Below are 13,819 nucleotides of genomic sequence, written 5' to 3'. Positions count from 1 at the left end.
ATTTCGTTCGGGGTGGGGACCAGTGATAGAACAATAGATTTGGCCATCTTTTTCCCTTTTCTCACATTTCAGGGGATGCCCCCCCCCCCGCCGCTACGGCCTTGATAAATTGGTAGCCAGATTAAAAAAGGGTCCTAGAATATCACATATCACTTTATCACAGGCCTGTGATGATATTGACTCTTCTGAAGTGAACATCAACTTTTATCTAATTTTATGGTTTGTACTCAGTCTTGTGCTGAAAATTCCATAAAATATAACTGGAATTGCTACTGAACGGAAATATTTGAAGTCGATACCCGCCAAGTTAATACATAATTTTCTTGTGGAAAACCGAGAAAATTGGTATGTGCTGCCATCTATGAGATAAATACATTATCTCAACATGGTACTCTCTTATATTTAGTATAATTCTATTTAAAAAAATTTCAAATTTGAGTGACACCGTAAGCTATTATCAAGAATCAAAACACGGAATTTTGCTTGAATAATTTAAATACTGAAAATGCAACAATATCCACAAAATTATGCCTTTGAGTGATAAATATATGAACTTCCAGAAATCAAATTTTTTGATGTCTTGAAGTAATTTTAGTCTAATATGCAATATATATTGTAATTTCAATATATTTTCAATAAAAGTTTATAACTCAAATTAATATGAATTTCCAAAAGCATTAACATATTGAAGTTTGATCATTGGTGGAGATAGACTTGAAAGTCTGGAGGGTCACAATGATTACTGGGGGGGCCATGATGTCAATTCATATATATGCAAATACATTAGATCAGTCGGCTTTACCTTTGCGGTGCTGGGGGGGGGGGGGGCATTGCCCACCATGCCTTCCCGTATCTCCGCCAATGAGTTCGATACACACCACTGTACATCTAAAATTTGAGATGTGTTCTAGTTAACAGCTTCAGCGAATAATCACAAAATTCCAGACAACTTTTAATGTGGTTTAATGCAAGTATATAGTCAGTAAACTCATATTTTTTTGTTTTCAACTAGAGAAAAACATGTACACGAATAATACAACAAAAAAAAATAAGTACAAGTTACAATTGTAAGCATTATAATAAAATGAATTCATTAAAAAAAATGATACATTGATGAATAAACCTACAAAAAGAACTCAATGATGTCACCGCTGAACTATACAAATGATGATACTGAAAATGGAGACAGTAACGAAAAAAACAACAAAGGTTAAATAACAATAAAACATTATTTGGCATGTATAATCATGTTTTCCTACTTCTACGGATAAAATAATGCAACTTCACTCAAACTGTCTTAAAAAAATTATTTTCCAACAAAAAGTTGATGAATTAAAAATTGCTGTAATTATAGAAAGTAAGGTAACAGAAAGAAAATAATAATCAGCATTGATTATATGATAAATTAAAAGTATTTTAAGTAAAAAAGAAAGCATGAAGTGATTGTTAAAAAATATATAAAACAATTTTCATGACAATTTTTCATGAAAAATTAGCATTCGCAGAATGCACTGTTAATTAATGCTTGAATATATATATATATATGTATAGTATATATATCACAACACAAACAACTATTTATAATGAATCAACCTGCTATTATTTCTCCACTACTGACATAGCAATAAATATTTTTATAACTTCTACACTGAGCATTTCAGTAAATACACAATGTTTGATAGAACTATTCATGTGAGTATGACATTCATATAAAATATTTACCTAACCAGCAATCAAACAAGCAAATAATGACAGAGGTGTTAGATTTTTTTTTCATCATTTTGTGTAACAGTTCTGAAATCCCAATAAACATGCGCACAAATGCAAAACAATATATATATATTTATTTACATGTTTGCACACACACACACGTTAAATACATGGACACATGCAAAAAACACTAAAAGCTGTGTTACATTCAGGGGTTATGATTATACATTATATCCTCGCATAACAAAGATGGCATCAGCAGACCCTTAAAAATTGGCTCTGGGGCTACATATGTTTGCCCCAGCTTCTTAACGTGGTTATACATTAATAACGAACTCAACACAGTTACAGAACAATGCAACACTTGAAACTGATTTGTTTGCACAAGATAAGGTGATTAAAAGCATGTTTCTAGATTAAATGAAACTTATGGGGTATATAGATAAATATTAAGTTAAAAACACAACCTTCATATGAAACTGATAAAAGTTAATTTGAATGTTACACAAATCTTGCTCTAAAAACATAAAATAATATGCTCCAATACAAAAAGAGTCATATTTTCATCACAAATTATTTAAATTTTTTCATCTGAAAAATATAATCATGGAGCAGCGATTTTCAACAGGTGTGCCTTACATTTTGGTGCAAAAATAAAAGCAATCAATGCAACTGTATTCGTCAGATGTGTGACTTCATTGTCTGTTTTAATCATAATATTTATAACTACATGATATTAAGTTATATCATAAACACACATAGTTATAAAGCTCTTTATTTTAGACATGTCACATAACTTTATATTACACTTCCAGGCATGCAATATAATTTGCAGTTTAAGTATGCAAGATGGAAAAGAGTTGAAAATCACTGAGGTATTTTCAGTATTCAAAAAAAAATTGAACCTTTTTTTCACATGTAACGAGAGCAAAACTGTTATAGAACTATAAGCACAATGTGTGTTGAAATATAAAAAAATATCTATATCCAAAAAATGTTGTTGAATCCATGTTATCAATAATGCCAATACAATCATTACATAAAACTTATTGAAGCATGCCTCTCTTCCATATTCATTCCATTTTAACCAGGGTGCCTGCTGACAATCAACATTGTACCGAACGATGATGAAATTTTGCACCTGACAAGCAAATGAAAGATTGAATTTGCAAAATATGGTTTCTATTTGTCAGTGTTACTACATAGTAAATTTGGCAAACTTTTTTTCACATTTGGGTTGGGTCCATTTTGCTTTACATCTGATCAGTCAAATTGCTACAAATAAAATGTTAATGACCTTTAGAACAGGAATAGAATCAATTACAGTCGAGTACACTTATAACTTACTCTGGACATAACATTGTAATCCGATTTTTGGCCCAGTCACTTCCATATATTTTTCTACTCTATTGTTACTTAACCCTACTTAAAACATGCCCTGTGGATATAACATACCAAAAACCTCTCTTAACCTAGAAAATAATATGGATATAACATACTGCAAACAAAACCCTGGAAAAATGAAGCCAAAAACTGCCACCTATTTGTGCAACATTTTATTGTATGCAGGTGATATCTTGTTTTTTTTCTTCCCATAGAAAGCCATGGGAATGTTTATCATCACGAAAAATTTGTCAAAATGATTACATTAGCATTGCAATAGTCTACAGACAAAGTGCCACCTGTTAGTATTGAATATAACTATCCTAGCACAGAAGGTATGTGTTATTTAAAAAAATTCTATGTCTTTCTATGAAAACTGTGAGGAATATGCTCTCTTCAAGTTGTTTAATTTTCCTGGTAGTTTTGAATCCCTCAATACACAGCAGTGATAAAGGATTATGATCAGTAAAGGCAGAAATCTCTACCTATTGAAAGGACTGCAAAAGCATGTTGATTGTTGACAGGTAAAACTAATGAACATTTATGTTTTTTTTTTAAATTTATTGTATAAATGATGACAACTGTGAATGAAAACCATTCACATAAACTCAATAATACAGTGAAATCAATTTGAGAAAAAAATGTGTATGCATGTTCTATTTATCCTGTATGTGCTGCAATAAATTTTAAAAATCCCTCAGGGGCCATCAACCAAAAAAAAAAAACTATAGTCATTTGATTATTAAATTTATTTACGTGCTGCATAAAATGCTTATTTTGTCCAGGATGATCCCAATAAAGCACTTTAAGAATACAAAATATAACTGATATATTAGCTAATTTCAAGACCTACTACACTTCTCAAATCACCAAGGAGATATGCTATAAGCAAGCTCGACTGTACCCATATAAAAGGTCAGAAATTCAATATCGAAAATAACTTTTGCGTTTGATGCAGTTTGTAATTTATGTGTTTGAATATTATGTCTATGTAAATTGTTTTGGTCATTCTCAGATTTTATTTGGTATAAGCTAAACATAAAATATAATTATGTTTTTACCACACTAAATTAACGGCCCAGTTCAAAAAGCAACTTAAAATTCTATGTTTTCAGATATCTATTTCAAAGATTCTTTTTCATTGGAACTGAATGGGAATCAACTCAGATTTAATTACAGTAGGGAGTATATAAACTGAGTTAGGAGTTGTTGCAGTTTTACAATATGTAGAAGCATTTTCCACCATTGTCATGGCATGCGTTACTCAAAAATACAATTTTCTGAGTTGTCTTTTTTAAACTGAGCCGTCGACATGATTAAAACAACAGGTAGCATGTATTTACAGATCTTTTCATATCTTAATGAGGTATATAAAAAACAAAAGTACACAAAATTGGTTATAATGGCGACTGATCAAACAATTAAGTTCATGCCTCAAATAAGATGTAGGGATGGGACGAATAGTGATTTGGCCGAATACCGAGCGGAATATAAATCTTAAAATTCATAATTATAAATAAAATTTGTTTTTAATTGAAAATAAAATTATTGGTTATTTCAAATGATTGATAATGAATTTTAATCATGCAATTAATTGAAATAAAAAATAAAACCTAGTAATTGAAAGATTTTTATTGCCATGATGATTGCAATCAAAAACTATGAAATATTGTATTTTAATATTACTTACAGAATCAATTTATTTTCAACAATTTTAAATCTAATCAAGAAAATGTCAACCATTATTTACTGTGAACTAGTAATGCATCATAAAATTTATGACTTATTTTTCCTCTTTAGATGTTCTTTGCCCCTTGTGACTCTGTCATTAGCTCAATATATGTTTCTTGTCTAGAATATATGTTTCTAGATACATACATCCTTCAGTTAGTATTCTTTCATTAGCTCAATATATGTTTTCTTGTCTAGAATATTTGTTTCTAGACACATCCTTCAGTTAGTGAACTTGTGTAATTGCAGGATTCTATTTTCAGTTTCATGTTTTACATATCCAAGAAATTCAACCTAGCATAACCCTTTTCACAGAAAAGGATATCACCACACAATAAAATATTATCAGTGAATTTTTAATACATGTAAAGAATTCCAATTAATATAATTTTTTAAAATTAGTTTGTTGTGCTTAATTTACAGATATTCGGCTGAACGAATATTCGGTAAAAGGGCCAAATACCAGCCGAATATTTGTCCTATCCATAGTAAGATGTCCATATGGATATCCTACAGAGGATAGCCCAGAATGTTGACGAGATTCAGTTATAGAGAATAATGATTCATTTTCATGAATAAAAATGTCAGAACTTACATTGGCTCAAATTAATAAAATCATTTGATAATACAATAATGAAACAATAGTTTTATTATTGTGTAAATCATAAATACATTTATGGTCCATCTTATTTACCATACACATTGGACACATTATGGTCCAACTCTGTTTATATGTTAAAGTGCATGCCAAAAGACTAGCACTTACTCAAGTGTGTAAAATATTGGGAAAAAACTTATAGTGTTCCTATTTTGAACTTTTCACAAACTAATTTAGTAATTTTTCTTTCTTAAAACCAATCGATAAAAAAACAGTTTTCTTAAACAGTGACTGAGAGGGACGGTTTCATAAATTTATTAATCACCAACCCTTTCACTACTCATTATGAAAAAAATAACTATTATTTAAATTTTTTGGTTGGTCATATTAGTTCTGATTGAAGGCTGAAAAAAAAAAAATTCAAAAAATTATTCAGTTAAACAAATGAATTCACTGGGTACTTTTTCTTTATTGTAAGCACTAAATGCTTACAATAAAGAAAAAAAACTGATTCAAATATTTTGAATAATATATAATAATGAATATTTTACCACAAAGAAAGCCAGTAATTTGTTTTATACACTTGTTAGGCTGAAATTATAAAAGTTTGATAAAACTTCTTTTACAAAATTTGAAAAACCAATAAGTCTATTTATTACATTAACTCTAATGTTACCAATACACTTAGTGGTTGCATTTTTTAAGTTTTATAAAAGAAATTTTCTAAAACATTTAGTGTAATGCTGGCCTTTGGGATCATTTTGTAAAAGCAGTGTTTTACTGTATTAAACAAAAAAGTGTAATGCAGTAAATACTTTTACAGGTGCAAAACATCTGAATTTTATTAACTGAATATATTTTAAAAAACTTGTTCAACACTTGTGCTGTCATTTGGTAATCATAAAGTAGTTGATATAGTCTTTATACTTCAAAATACTATAACCCAACAAAGTATGTGAGAAATGTTACAGGTGTTAAAAAATTAGCGGTACTTTCAAAGCACCGTTGGTTGTGAAAGGGTTAACCTATTACCAGTTGATGCTCAATAATAATCAATATGCTGATCTTTTTTAATTAGTAGCCAATTATAAATTCTGTGAGCCAACAAATTTTATATAATTCAAATAAAATAATACTGAATGTATATTATTCAATAATTTAAATTTCAAAAAATTTATTACTTAACAGGGCTCAATGAATCCCAGTCATCACATGGCAACTAAAAAATTTGACATCAATGTCTATTATCTTCTATGTGTGATTACTAAATTGGAGTTTCAAAACACTACATTTTATTCAATTTATTTCAGCTAGTCTATAAACAAGAAAAGGAGTCACCAAGCCCTGAAGAATCAGAAAAGAGTTCTCAAGGGAGAAAAATTTTGGCTTCTAAGAAAATTGGCTGAAATTTTTTTTTTTTAATATTTCTCTTGCTCTGATTAAGTCATGATGCTTGCCAACATTTGCATTTTAAGCTTCTACCCCCCCCCCCCCAGTTTGCTTCAGTAAAACCTAAGTTTGAATGGCCTCCAGCCTTCCACCACAACCTATTTGTAAGCAAATAATAAATGTCTTATTTCTATATATTCAATAACCGTTTGCTCTTATATAGGCAGTTACAAATTGTTCGTTCAGCGGCAAATCTCCATCCACAACCATTGACTTTAGGAACATAGTGCCAATTATGAAATGGTTAAAATGCAAGTGTTTGTTTGTCAAATTTTTATACCTAAAACAATTTTTTAAACAGAATGTGTATTCTAAAATGTATTTATTACTAGAGAAATGTAAACCGTCCTGAGAAGTCACTTGAAATAAACTGCATAATTTTAAACATAATTTTCACCAAGATATTGAATATTTAAAATTGATATTTTGGCAACTTATGTTGTTGGTGACCTTGTATTGGCTTAAACATCTATGGTTATAGACTATATAAATCTGATAAGTCACTGTACTGGTTTTTATTTTAAATTATTTCATTGTTTAGGTATTAATATCATTCATTATCCAAAACAGGTTTTATTTTACTTTATTTCCTTCATTTGTTTATCTTTGCTTAGTTACTTTTATTAAAACTGTGAAACTCTGCAGGATATTTAGAGAATGAAAAAAAAATGCCACTCTGATTCCTACTTTCGTCATATGTCTGATACTTATCTTCTTGGACAAAAAAATTATTTAAAATTATAAAACAGTAATTATTCAATAAAATCAATTTTTTATTTACACATTACGAAATTTTTTTTACAATTTTAATTTACTTTGTGTACCATACTTCTGCAATTTATGAACCATGACCTCGATCATTGATGATAAATTATCTAAACTATAAAGCCAAATGTCTTGACATAAGCATACCCAGAATTTTCTCAATTCTTTTTCCAAAGAAGTTTTTCGTTTTCTTTTTGGGTTTAAAAATACAAAAAAAAACCCCATAGGATCCCCGTCCCCTACATCTGCATATACCAGTGTATTTTGATGAATATTACGTTAAAAATATGGAAATTTTTTGTGAATGATTCATCAGACTACCATTTAGACCCTAAAGAAGAAAATGTCGAAATCTGTGACATGTCACAGAATAATCAGTGCTACTGCAGAACAATCTGGAAGAATTTTAAGTGTAGAGAAAACACTATTATGGTGATTTTTACCGTAGAATATTTCCCGTCAGAAGAGGGCTTGTTGCAGAACAATGTAAAACATCCTGCTTTCGGGAATTTAGATTTCACTGATTAGATGTTTCAGCACATGGGATCTGAATGAAAAGTCATTTTTTCTCCCAGTATAAACCTTTAAAAAAGTTTGGCATTTTAAGTAACGACACATCATTCGAAAACATTTTGTAACTAGAAGTATGTCTCTCAAGTCCACAGTTGCAAAGGTAGTTCACAGCCTGGGCTGTCTTAAGAGTATCATGGGCCAAATGGTTTTTTTTTAGGCCCTACCTGGTAAATCCTAGAAAATTTCAACCGGATCTCATTTTTGTGAGGCCCCTCTACTCTTGAGGTGCCCGGGTGGGCCCATGCATTAAGACGGCACTGTTCACAGCAAGGCTGGACAAATCGCAAAAAAATATAAGCACCATAAAAAATTTTTAGGCACCAGAATTTCTACCAGATGAAAAAAAGATCCAAAATAATGCTTTTTTTTTACTTTTTCAGGACATAATGACCCTCTTTGATGTTGGCAGATATGCTGCAAAAAATTTCAAACATTTTGTGCTGCTTTCAGCCAGCAACTTAGAAACTACACAAAGAACATTTCAGGTGCAAATATCAATTTTTTAGTCGCCATGGTCACCTGGGATTTGTCCAGTCCTGGTTTACTGGACAACCACAATTTGGGACGATCAGTGTAAGATATAAAACTTTTTTTCCCATTCAGGGTTTAAACCACACCATTTGCAGATGGTGCAAGTAACAACAGTCTTTTGTTTCTGCAAAGGATTTGAATAATATTTCTGAATAGTCTGTTATCTGAAGATACAATTTTCTCCTTTTCCAGAGCAGTGTCTTTCCAAAGGTTATGCTGTTTCTTTTGATTACATCATTTTTAATAGATGTTTTACAGTATAAATATAATTTAACTGATATTAATGGTGCAAATTTCACCCTTTAACTTTGCCCTTCAACATTACAAGAGGACGCCAAAATATGTGTTTCCCCTGGCTGACAAAGCATCTAGTTGCTGCCCTGGTTGTTCCACATAAACTCATTTATCAGAAAAATGCCTCCCGTCAGATTTCTTGTTACCAATCTTCATTGCACTAAATGGTGACACCGGTTTAACTTGGTGAGAATAAGAAATTGAATTTGTCACACAACAAATATTTGTTCACCAATGTTGCTAAACAGCACACTAAATTGATTAACCTTCACCCTCTTTTTTGTTAATTAGCCAAATCGCTACAATTAATAAAAAGATAAGTAGAAACTGTTTCTGGGATTTTTTTTAACCACCTGGAATTTTCATTTGAACATTGAAATCTATGGTTTTGTAGTTTGATCAGAGGGCTAGGGCATTTCATGTATGTAAATTTCACAAACTTTGTTAATGTTACTCACAAGAAAGAGTTGGGAACTACTAGCCTTTAGAATCCCAGTTTTGTAAATAAACCAGTTTATGATTTATCAGGTCAAAGTCTGCAAATTTTCAATCCAAGCCACAATCACTAAACACAATGATTTTTTCATACCAATATGATTCTATCACAACAGAAATTTGAAATGCAGCAAAAGCCTAAAACAACTTACAGCTATTAAATACAGTTAAACCCAAATTTAACGAAAGGGACAAACATTTTCATTCATTGAGGAAATTGTCAGATCAGGGGTTAAGATGATTACAAATATACACACATGAAATTCATAAAATGTTTTTTACTAAATCAAGGGATTCGTTAAATCGGGGTTCTACTGTATAAAGATAAGAACATAGCAGAGCAGGTTTTCTGATTTGGAAAGTCAGCATCGGTACGGATTGTTTTTAGGTTTTTTTTTCACCAATCCCTAATGATTCAGACTTTCGGAATCGGAAAACCTGTCACATTATGTTCTTACCCTTACATAAGAATTTCAGCACATATTATAACAAATCTATACTGTTAAGTGTTTGCTTTCAGTACAAAAGAATATAATACTGATGTTTGATTGACCACCAAGAGTCAAAAATCAAACACATTTGCTTCCTTCAGTTTTAAATAAAGAGAATCATTTTTCTTGATGGCAAAAGTCAACGTTGACTTTTGATAATAGTCATGTGCAAGTTCCAAATTATTTATCACAGTGTCCAAAAGATGATCGCGTTCCAGAGAAGTTTCAGATTCCGATGACCTCAAGCATCTGAAATGAACATGAAAATGATAAAATGAAGGTTGGTAATGAACAAACATTCGGAGTTCACATCGAGGAATTCCATATTTATTTTTGATGGTGGTGGTTCCCTTTGCGAGTATGTTCTTCAAAAGCAATAGATGGTCGCCAGTCAGATCCCGCAGAGATCTTAATTCTTTGCTTCGTGCTAGTGCGATAACATGCAGTTCGCTAGTTTGCGACCCATTCCATTTAAGATCCGGCAATAGAACAAACCCTGTTTGTGGATCCAGATCTTCAAAGATTATTCTTTCGACTTCACTCCTGTGTTCGAGAATGTTGTAAACCCACTGCAAAGAAAACTGTTGCGAATCCAAGTGAGGCAGCACAATGTTCTGGTAGACTTCAGGAGTTTCTCTGACCACAAACAGCGGTTCGAAAAGGTATTTTTCGATATGTTTGTCGGTGGCTGGGTGAATTACAGTAGCTTTGATTCCATTCAGTTCTGGTCTAGGATATCCATTGTAGCTGGCATACACGTCATTGACGAAGATGTTTTTCAGTGTGGTGTGTTCCGTCAAGATACTTTTCGCAATGTTCTCGTTGAAAGCTTGTTTTTCGAGAATGACAACCACAGCACCTTCGACCGTTCGGAATTCTCCCTCGACGAAAATGATCTTGCGGGTGATGTCTTGACCAAGAACGCGCTTAAACTTGAAGTCTTTGAATGATTCGATTCTCAAAGAGATCGGTTCATCTTCTATTTCACTACGGCCATCTTCCTCCAACAATTTTCTCTTTTTAGCTCTTTTCTCCGCGTTCAGAGTTCGAGAAGACATATCAACGGCATTGTTGTTGTCGCCGTCCATTTTTGGCGCTGAAGAGCTGAGGACAATCTTTGAGAACTAAAACAAGGGGTTTTTTCAAAATGGTTATCTCCGCCCTAACAAAATTACGAAAGTCTGTTTCAAAAAAATTAAAAACCTATAAAAAGCCTATCTTTATATGCTACATAAATTTTGCTTCATAATAATATTTAGCATCATGAATTCTGATTTATAATTATTGCGTTTTACCTGTACCCAAATTTTCGTTTTTTAATGGTGCCCATACGATTTTGATGATGTAACAAATATTTTTATTGGCTAAAGGCCTCATTTGTCGATGCGTAAACCAATCGAAGTAGCTAACTGAAAATAGGTCCATTACAAATGCAGTTTTCGTTTTTCCGAGAAAGCTGTTTTGAGATAGGGCGCATCAGTGTGACGTCACGACCGGCAGCGCTGACAAACATGAGCAGAGCGAGATTATAAAGAAAAACACCATAAGGCTTTTTGGATCACGTGATATTTCCTTTCTTTTGAGGGACATGCAAGGTACCCAATATGGCGACTTCCTGTGCGATTCATGAAAGAAACAAATCTAAATTAAATAAACACAGAAATGAATCGTTTTTTCTTCTTTTTTAACAGGAGCTAGAAATTTCGAATTTTTTTTTTAATTTCAAGTTATCGATCTGCCTGTTTTTCCTTCAAAAAATGCTTAATCAAAGCTGCGGTTCTTCGATGTAATTTATATGGGCCCATAATTAATTTAAAAACATCCTAAACTATATGGATTGCTGCAATTGGATAATATAAGACAATACGGAGACATTAATTCTCATTTTCCCTCTCAAGCGAGAAAATGAGAGGGATATGATATAAATAAAAATTTGAAATCAATGCTATTGCATGAATATCCACCTCAAAAGGGGGTCTGGCTCATTATTTTGTACTGGATTTTCTAGGCTTCGTATCTCTAAGCAAGCTCAATATTTCGAAACAAAAATTCAATTCAATTATTAAAGTTATTGATGTGGTGGAAAACCCCACTTAATTTCCGCATTTCTACGCTAAAATCGGCAATTTTAACATTGATCTCTATGGGGATTATGCAGTATGCTAATTTCGCAAATGCACTGCTATTCCGCGATTACATGATTTCAGCCAATCACGTTTCTTCTTGGTTTACGATAATTCCCACTACCTTAATATCGTACGATCTGTTGTGCTTTCGGTCACAAGGTGGCTTCGTTATGTAATTACTGGAATGTACTCTGAAAGATTAATACTGTACGCCAAACAAAATTGTTCACTTTAATTGATGGTAGCGAATGATGTAGGTGGTAATAAATTACTGAAAAATTAAAAAATACGAAAATACTTGAATTACGAAAATCAAGATATGAAGATAAATGAGTTACTCAAATTATCGCAGAGGCTGAAGCAACGTGATTGGCAGTGTGGAAAAAATTACGAAAAAAATCATGTAATTGCGGAACAGCGGTGCATTTGTGAAATATGCCCCCGGGCTGGAGCTCAATTCCACCCTTGTGGGGCCATGGCCGTGTATACGGAACCCAAGCACGTACGTGGGAGGAGGTGGATTCGTTGCATTGTTGGAAGTGTTTCAAACCTGTGGACGCTTGTCTTTTAATTTTATATAGGAAGTTTTGATTCCTGAATCGATTCTGGAGGTACCCGGATCCATGCCACAAATTACCGTGGGTGCTAGAGAACCTACAGCACCCCCGGCTCGGATGCTATTGTTGCATTTCATATTCCTAAACTATTGGGAATATGGGGCTCAAATTGCCTAAGACCCAGGTTTCGGCACTTATGGATCCCACTGGAGAGTGTTGATTTAGGAAATTGATTTTACCTCTGCGTTATTCATCATTTTCCCCAAGGTTTCAAAAATGAATGAAAAAAAAGAAGACAATAATAGTTACGATTAATCAATAACGATACTGAAAATAATACACTATTATTGTAGAGTCAGATCTATAACAATCAGATTGTGAATAAATACGGAAACAATGATCCACTGAACTCACACAAGTGAGGAATTAGCAAAAAGTTTTCAAACCAATTCGAAACGGAAAAGAAGTGCGGTTATCGTCAACGTCATCTAAGGAGATTTATAAAAAAAAATTTGCTCGGGTACTGCGTAAATTCTATGGCTGACCTAATACTAAATGCTCCGTATCACTGTACATGCTATTCGCAAAACATTCCTCAGAAGAATTTCGAACGAATTATTGCATATTGAGAGGTTGGGTTACGAGATTCTGAAACTTATAAATGAGGAAGCATTCGCACGCAACTCAGGCAACAGCACTTATATATGTACACAACAGATGGCGCCACAACACAAAAAAGAACAAGAACTGTTTTCCGACCAAAACAGAGCCACTTTTGATATATTTAAGTATTTTTTTAGGGGTATATTCTATAACGGAAGATAGGCCTATTTATCAAACAATCGGGCATTGAGAGTCGTTTCACCAATTTTGTTTAGTTCTGTAAGGAAAAAGAAACCCCAAGGAACTTAACACACGGGGTCGACTAGGTCACAGCCGGGGGGGGGGGGAGGCTCGGTGGCGTAGAGACAAGGCTGTAGCGAGGGGTGCCCCCTGAAATGTCAGAAAATGACCGATATACATGGACATTGGTGTCTTGACGCATGGGCCCACCCGGGCATGGTCCGGGGCCTCAAGAGAAGAGGGAGGAGTCACAAAAATGAGAACCGGTTGAAA

At 32.8% G+C, this 13,819-nt stretch overlaps 1 pseudogene across 1 annotated transcript; it reads right to left on the bottom strand.

The window, feature by feature from the left end:
* Positions 1-601: 601 nt before the first annotated feature.
* Positions 602-11,159, bottom strand: LOC149073513 (m7GpppX diphosphatase pseudogene; annotated as a pseudogene). The gene has a single exon (XR_016194338.1). The product of XR_016194338.1 is annotated as a m7GpppX diphosphatase pseudogene (transcript).
* Between the last annotated feature and the right edge of the window lie 2,660 nt (positions 11,160-13,819).

The sequence above is a fragment of the Pholcus phalangioides genome, unplaced genomic scaffold (assembly GCF_987345545.1).
Source record: "Pholcus phalangioides strain wild (caught in Gottingen) unplaced genomic scaffold, Ppha-v1.0 ptg000017l_1, whole genome shotgun sequence".
NCBI classification, from domain to species: Eukaryota; Metazoa; Arthropoda; class Arachnida; order Araneae; family Pholcidae; genus Pholcus; species Pholcus phalangioides.
The sequence above is the reverse complement of the archived record's forward strand: the minus strand, read 5'-3'. Positions and strand labels throughout refer to the sequence as shown.